Below are 7766 nucleotides of genomic sequence, written 5' to 3'. Positions count from 1 at the left end.
GTCAACGGGATAGTTGGAAGACAATGGCAGGCAGCAGATCTGCTTCAGTGGGTTGGGGGGTGAAAGGAGAGAGAGAGAGAGAGAGAGAGAGAGAGAGAGAGAGACCACAGTGATATGCTACAGTGGTGTTGAATCAGACACTGCTCATTTCAGTGCCATCATTGAAAAAATTGCATCCATTTTAAATAATTTCTCACTATTTGTTTCAAACATTTTTTCCATTTTAGAAAGTTTTTCAAATCACTTCCTGAATTGACATCAGATCAAATTAACCCCAAACCCTGTCACGTGACCTGTACAGGGAAAACTGGTATCATGCAGGAAGCGGGCATTCACCATACTTGGGCTGTGTCATAAAGAAGTGCACTAAATACAGAATAGGGTGCCATTTTGGAAGCAGCCTCTGTGATATGTTGTTACTTTTTGCAGGGAACAAGGGTTAGGTACAGTACATAACCTAGACCTGGGTATAATGGTAAATGACTGTGAATACAATGCAGTAGTGTTGAGTATTCGTCAGGTTTGTCTGATTTCTGAATGAGTTCAACTGGGGCGCAGCAGCACTTGGTACAGGTCATTTAGTATGGCTGTACGTCAAACACTGATTTACTGACGGACACAAATCTTCAGCTGGCAGAAAAGAAGGGGGAGATTCCACACGACGACATCACATCTGTCCTCGTCTGTCGCCTCTGCATGCGTGTGTCTGCGCGCGTGTGTGTGTGTGTGTGTGTGTGTGTGCGTGTGCGTGTGCGTGTGCGCGCGCGCGCGTGTGTCGTCCCCATCTGAACACCCTCTTCCATCTGTGAAAAACACCTCTTCCTCCTGCCATTTTAGGGCTGCTAGATTATTCTCTGTCAGTCAGTCAGACAGTCAGCTGTCAGAGGTGGAAATGAGCAGATGTGGGAGTTGTCCTTCACTCATCAACTGTGACAGGCCTGGCTACCTTCGCCTGGTTCTGCTTGGCTGAACCTGCTATTTCTATTGTTGCGGAGCAGACAGCACCGAAGCTACCGCATTCCGCCTGGATGAAGCAATTAACTGGGAATGAGTGGATGGCTATACTGTAGTTAAACTCTCTGCAGCTCCTCGTCTCCAGGAATCAGGAACTACTGGAGCGTTGCACCCCCAACTCCTTCTGAACACATGGTGTGTGTTCCAAAAGGCACCTTATTCCCTATAAAGTGCACTACTTTGACTTGGGCCCAAAGAGCTCTGGGAAAAGGAACTACACTATAAGGAATACTTGCCATTTGGGATGCAGCGATTACATGGCCTGGAGAGGAAAGGAAGTTGAGATCTCTGTATCATAATAATATGTAGTGTAAAATGGGAGATACCGACCCTTTGGAGCCTGGAGCTGACAGTAGGAGCTGATGTGTGATTTACTACTAACTCCTGGCTAGCAATGACTCTGTTGGACAGGTGAACAGAGTTTACAGCAAGCAGAGACACATCCCAGCTAGCGCATAACGTTCAGAGAACTATGTGTTTCTTAACGCTTGGCGAGAGCGTAGATATCTTATGGTTATTTTGCATGCAACCTTCCCACAACGTTCTGGGAATAGTGCAGGATAGCTGCTTGGCTTTGGAACATTCTCAGCACATTTAAGGAACTTTAAGGAACTTCTTTAACAGAACGATTCCTAAAAGTTCAAACATGGTTACATTTAATTTCCATTTTGGTAATGTTGTAGATACGTTCTCCAACTGATTTGACATTGGCAATGTTCTTAAATAGTTCAGAGAACATTAAGAAGCAACGTTTTTCCGTGGGAATTTCAGTACTTCAGCATAACGTTTCCTAAAGGTTTTCTCATGGTTCTGTTTAAAGTCAAGTTTTCAAATTGTTTTCAGAGAACGTTCAAAAACGTTCAGTTTTACCGGTCAAGAAACGTATGGCTTCGTTCCCACAACCAATGTGAAACCAATAGTGCTGAGCGATTAACCAAAATATTGGTTCTTCCTGCTCCTACTTATGCTCCTACTTATGTTTCCGATTTGGTCCTGCCGTACATACTTACACATACGCTACGGTCACAAGACGCAGGCCTCATAATTGTCCCTAGAATTTCTAAGCAAACAGCTGGAGGCAGGGCTTTCTCCTATAGAGCTCCATTTTTATGGAATGGTCTGCCTACCCATGTGAGAGACGCAGACTCGGTCTCAACCTTTAAGTCTTTATTGAAGACGCATCTCTTCAGTAGGTCCTATGATTGAGTGTAGTCTGGCCCAGGAGTGTGAAGGTGAACGGAAAGGCACTGGAGCAACGAACCACCCTTGCTGTTTCTGCCTGGCCGGTTCCCCTCTCTCCAGTGGGATTCTCTGCCTCTAACCCTATTACAGGGGCTCTGTCACTGGCTTACTGGTGCTCTTCCATGCCGTCCCTAGGAGGGGTGCGTCACTTGAGTGGGTTGAGTCACTGACGTGGTCTTCCTGTCTGGGTTGGCGCCCCCCCCTTGGGTTGTGCCGTGGCGGAGATCTTTGTGGGCTATACTCGGCCTTGTCTCAGGATGGTAAGTTGGTGGTTAAAGATATCCCTCTAGTGGTGTGGGGGCTGTGCTTTGGCAAAGTGGGTTGGGTTATATCCTGCCTGTTTGGCCCTGTCCGGGGCTATCATCGGATGGGGCCACAGTGTCTCCTGACCCCTCCTGTCTCAGCCTCCAGTATTTATGCTGCAGTAGTTTATGTGTCGGGGGGCTAGGGTCAGTCTGTTAAATCTGGAGTATTTCTCCTGTCTTATCCGGTGTCCTGTGTGAATTTAAGTATGCTCTCTCTAATTCTCTCTTTCTCTCTTTCTTTCTTTCTCTCTCTCGGAGGACCTGAGCCCTAGGACCATGCCTCAGGACTACCTGGCATGATGACTCCTTGTTGTCCCCAGTCCACCTGGCCGTGCTGCTGCTCCAGTTTCAACTGTTCTGCCTCCGGCTATGGAACCCTGAACTGTTCACTGTGATTAATATAATTTGACCATGCTGGTAATTTATGAACACTTGAACATCTTGGCCATGTTCTGTTATAATCTCCACCCGGCACAGCCAGAAGAGGACTGGCCCCCCCTCATAGCCTGGTTCCTCTCTAGGTTTCTTCCTAGGTTTTGGCCTTTCTAGGGAGTTTTTCCTAGCCACCGTGCTTCTACACCTGCATTGCTTGCCATTTGGGGTTTTAGGCTGGGTTTCTGTACAGCACTTTGATATATCAGCTGATGTAAGAAGGGCTATATAAATACATTTGATTTGATTTGATTTATTTAACCCACTGTTCCTAGGCCGTCATTGAAAATAAGAATTTGTTCTTAACTGACTTGCCTGGTTAAATAAAGGTAAAATAAAAAAACATGCACATGCACACACACAACATTTACTTTGTCCCTCAAGACTTGCCTTCCCTCTGTCCTTAATGGCCCCACAGAAGCACAGACATCATTCTTTATGAAAGAGCTTCAGAAATTAAACAGGAGCTCTGTAATATAGCTTTATTGTACCCCTAACCTGAAACAATAGGTTTCCATGACGATCCTAAATGGATACGTACTGTATGTTCAGTTTGGAGGAGCAGAGGGTCATTCAGCCTGTCAGTCACAGCATCAGTGTGTGAATCATGACAGTCTAATGTCTTCTTAGAGGTTAGGAATGAAGAGAGTGGGACTTCTCTGGGTGGACACAGTTGAGAGAGAGGAAGGAAGGAAAGGAGTAATGAGGGCCTGAGGTATAGTGGGATGGACGGACATTGGGGTGGAGGGATGGAGGGATGAGGGGCTGAGGTATAGTGGGATGGACGGACAGTGGAGTGGAGGGATGAGGGGCTGAGGTATAGTGGGATGGACGGACAGTGGGGTGGAGGGATGATGGAGGCAGCGCTAGCAGGGAGGACGGAAGACCGGTGGGAGAGATGAGGCAGTGGAAGGATGGAGGGATGGATAGATGGGTGGAGAGCTGGCAGGGGAGGAGGAACAAGGGGGTGGAGAGATAGAGGAATGGATGGAGGGTCCTGTCTCTCAAGGCCTCCACGCCTCACTGCCAGCAGTGTAAATCAGCAGGCGGCTCACGGTTGCAATGAGGTAGAAAATAAAACAATAACATAAAAGTGTCAGAGTGAAATAGAGGCTAAGAGAAGTCATTTATGATGAGTTTAAATTCTCCTTCCTCTGCAGTAGATCCACTGACCGGCTCGGATTGTCTACTGCACACGTCGTTGATCATCCCAGCGCCTCCACCAAGTCACAAATGACTCACATTACCCCACCTGCTGCTCATGTAACGCGTATGTAATGAGTATCCTAGATTCATGTCATTATCATTCATGGAATGTTTATTGTCCCAGAGCATGTTTTATACACAGGCTAGATGTGTATCCATATTTACCTGATATGGCGTGGTGAACCAGGTTCTCAGTACTGTTTATGAAACAGGAGGTTGAACTCACTCTAATAGAAGAACCAATGGTAAACAGGAGTTAAAAATGAGTATACCTGGGTTTATAGTATTTGTTCTTTCTGCACTTGATTGAGCTTGCCTGGCGCAATGGAACCAGTGGAAGACTCCCAAAGGTGCAAACCCTACCCATCTGGCACTCCAGGTAGGCTCAATCAAATGCTGTGGAAGAAAACAAATACTATTTGAACCCAGCTCTGCTCCCAAATCCCCAGTCTTCCATTCACTTGACCTGGGTTCAAGCTCTGACAAACAGAAAATAAATACACAGGGGATAATGGGGAAGAATAGGAGACACCTGGTGGGGGGCGGAGACAAGCACAAGACAGGTGAAACAGATCAGGTGTGACACCTGGTGGGGGCGGAGACAAGCACAATACAGGTGAAACAGATCAGGTGTGACACCTGGTGGGGGCGGAGACAAGCACAAGACAGGTGAAACAGATCAGGGTGTGACACCTGGTGGGGGCGGAGACAAGCACAAGACAGGTGAAACAGATCAGGGTGTGACACCTGGTGGGGGCGGAGACAAGCACAAGACAGGTGAAACAGATCAGGGTGTGACACCTGGTGGGGGGCGGAGACAAGCACAAGACAGGTGAAACAGATCAGGGTGTGACACCTGGTGGGGGCGGAGACAAGCACAAGACAGGTGAAACAGATCAGGGTGTGACACCTGGTGGGGGGCGGAGACAAGCACAATACAGGTGAAACAGATCAGGGTGTGACACCTGGTGGGGGGCGGAGACAAGCACAATACAGGTGAAACAGATCAGGGTGTGACACCTGGTGGGGGCGGAGACAAGCACAAGACAGGTGAAACAGATCAGGGTGTGACACCTGGTGGGGGGCGGAGACAAGCACAATACAGGTGAAACAGATCAGGGTGTGACACCTGGTGGGGGGCGGAGACAAGCACAAGACAGGTGAAACAGATCAGGGTGTGACACCTGGTGGGGGGCGGAGACAAGCACAAGACAGGTGAAACAGATCAGGGTGTGACACCTGGTGGGGGGCGGAGACAAGCACAATACAGGTGAAACAGATCAGGGTGTGACAGCCTCTCTATGGGTCTGTCTGTCTGTCTGTCTGTCTGTCTGTCTGTCTGTCTGTCTGTCTGTCTGTCTGTCTGTCTGTCTGTCTGTCTGTCTGTCTGTCTGTCTGTCTGTCTTTCTGTCTGTCTGTCTGTCTGTCTGTCTGTCTGTCTGTCTGTCTGTCTGTCTGTCTGTCTGTCTGTCTGTCTGTCTGTCTGTCTGCTGACCTTGTCTTGTGTGAGTCAGCTGTCTGCGTGTTGATCCTGTACTCTCCTGTACTGCTAACCCTCTAAATCAACACAAGGTTATCTTGACAACCAGGGTTTATACTGCTGAAACCACCCACAGGCTGCGTGCCAAATGGCACCCTATTCTCTATATAGTGCTCTGCTGTTGTGGTACAAAACGTAGTGTACTATGTAGGGCCAGAGGCCAGGGGCCTGTTGTCCAGTCGCAGTGTGACAGAGTTAAGCTCAGCCTTTCCACCGGTAATCTAAGCCTCATTCCTGCACTTCCTGTGATCCAGAGTCAGGGGGCCCTGCGGCCGTCTCACAGCCAAGTTGTTATATCTTGACCAGGGCTGTCTCTGGACCTGTGACAATGAGCTAGACCCTTCACAGGTGGTGTTGGTGTCACAGCCCCAAGGCACGTCTTTGTGGGGGGTAAACATTTAAGAGAGAGAGAGAGAGAGAGAGAGAGAGAGAGAGAGAGGTGGTCTTTGCAAGGGATTTACAAGTTGGCAGCTGTTAGGTTTAAGATGTGTGTGTGTGTGTGTGTGTGTGTGTGTGTGTGTGTGTGTGTGTGTGTGTGTGTGTGTGTGTGTGTGTGTGTGTGTGTGTGTGTGTGTGTGTGTGTGTGTGTGTGTGTGTGTGTGTGTCGTTAGTGTGTGTGTGTGTGTGGTTCTAGTTTGAGTCAGCATCCCTCACGTCTCTCCTCCCCTGGTATACTGCCCAGCAGGGGGCCACCTCCCCTGGTATACTGCCCAGCAGGGGGTCACCTCCCCTGGTATACTGCCCAGCAGGGGGTCACCTCCCCTGGTATACTGCCCAGCAGGGGGTCACCTCCCCTGGTATACTGCCCAGCAGGGGGTCACCTCCCCTGGAATACTGCCCAGCAGGGGGTCACCTCTGGCTAAGTGGATGACTGACTGACTGGATCACTGGCTAACTGACTGACTGACTAACTGGATCACTGACTGACTGGATCACTGGCTAACTGGATCACTGACTGACTGGATCACTGGCTAACTGGATGACTGACTGACTGGATCACTGGCTGACTGGCTGGCTTACTAACTGACTGGCTGGCTTACTAAGTGACTGGCTGACTGACTGCATCACTGGCTGGCTTACTAAGTGACTGGCTGACTGACTGCATCACTGGCTGACTGGCTGGCTTACTAAGTGACTGGAAAACTGACTGGATGACCGAGAGTAAACAGGCCTGGGGGGAGAGAGAGAGAGAGAGAGAGAGAGAGAGAGAGAGAGAGAGAGAGAGAGAGAGAGAGAGAGAGAGAGAGGGGGGGGGGGGGAGGAGGGAGAGAGAGAGAGAGGGGGAGAGAGAGAGAGAGGGGGAGAGAGAGAGAGAGAGAGAGAGAGAGAGAGAGAGAGAGAGAGAGAGAGAGAGAGAGAGAGAGAGAGAGAGAGACCAGATCTTGTGGTTGTAAATAATGTGTGAGTGGACGTTGGGACGGCGCGGGGCAGAGCAGGGCCACAATGTGGGAGAGATGTTTATAGCAGGTGGACAAACACCTGTCACTTTGATGAGACTGATTTATCCTGGGAGACATGTCAGCACATAGCTCTCTCTCCCCCGGCCGACAGACAGACAGACAGACAGACAGACAGACAGACAGACAGACAGACAGACAGACAGACAGACAGACAGACAGACAGACAGACAGACAGACAGGACAGGCTACTACTCTACAAGGCCCATCCAGCACATGACAACCCGTCTGTCACAGCCGATACAGTAAGGGAGAAAATCAGGAAAACCCAGTCGGAACATTCTCAGCAACAGGAGAACATATGCAGGAAATCCAGAATACTCAGACCAAGATTTTGGGAAAACCTGGCAATTTGGGAAAATTCATGGATTTTTTCAACCCTAGTTATGGATGAGACCATGGGTTTCTTCAGGCCAGAGGGGTGAGTGGAGATGGGATCAGGCCAGAGGGGTGAGTGAAGATGGGATCAGGCCAGAGGGGTGAGTGGAGATGGGATCAGGCCAGAGGGGTGAGTGGAGATGGGATCAGGCCAGAGGGGTGAGTGGAGATGGGATCAGGCCAGAGGGGTGA

This window comes from Salmo salar, chromosome ssa05 (genome assembly GCF_905237065.1).
Source record: "Salmo salar chromosome ssa05, Ssal_v3.1, whole genome shotgun sequence".
Taxonomy (NCBI): Eukaryota; Metazoa; Chordata; class Actinopteri; order Salmoniformes; family Salmonidae; genus Salmo; species Salmo salar.
Note: the sequence above shows the minus strand (reverse complement) of the source record.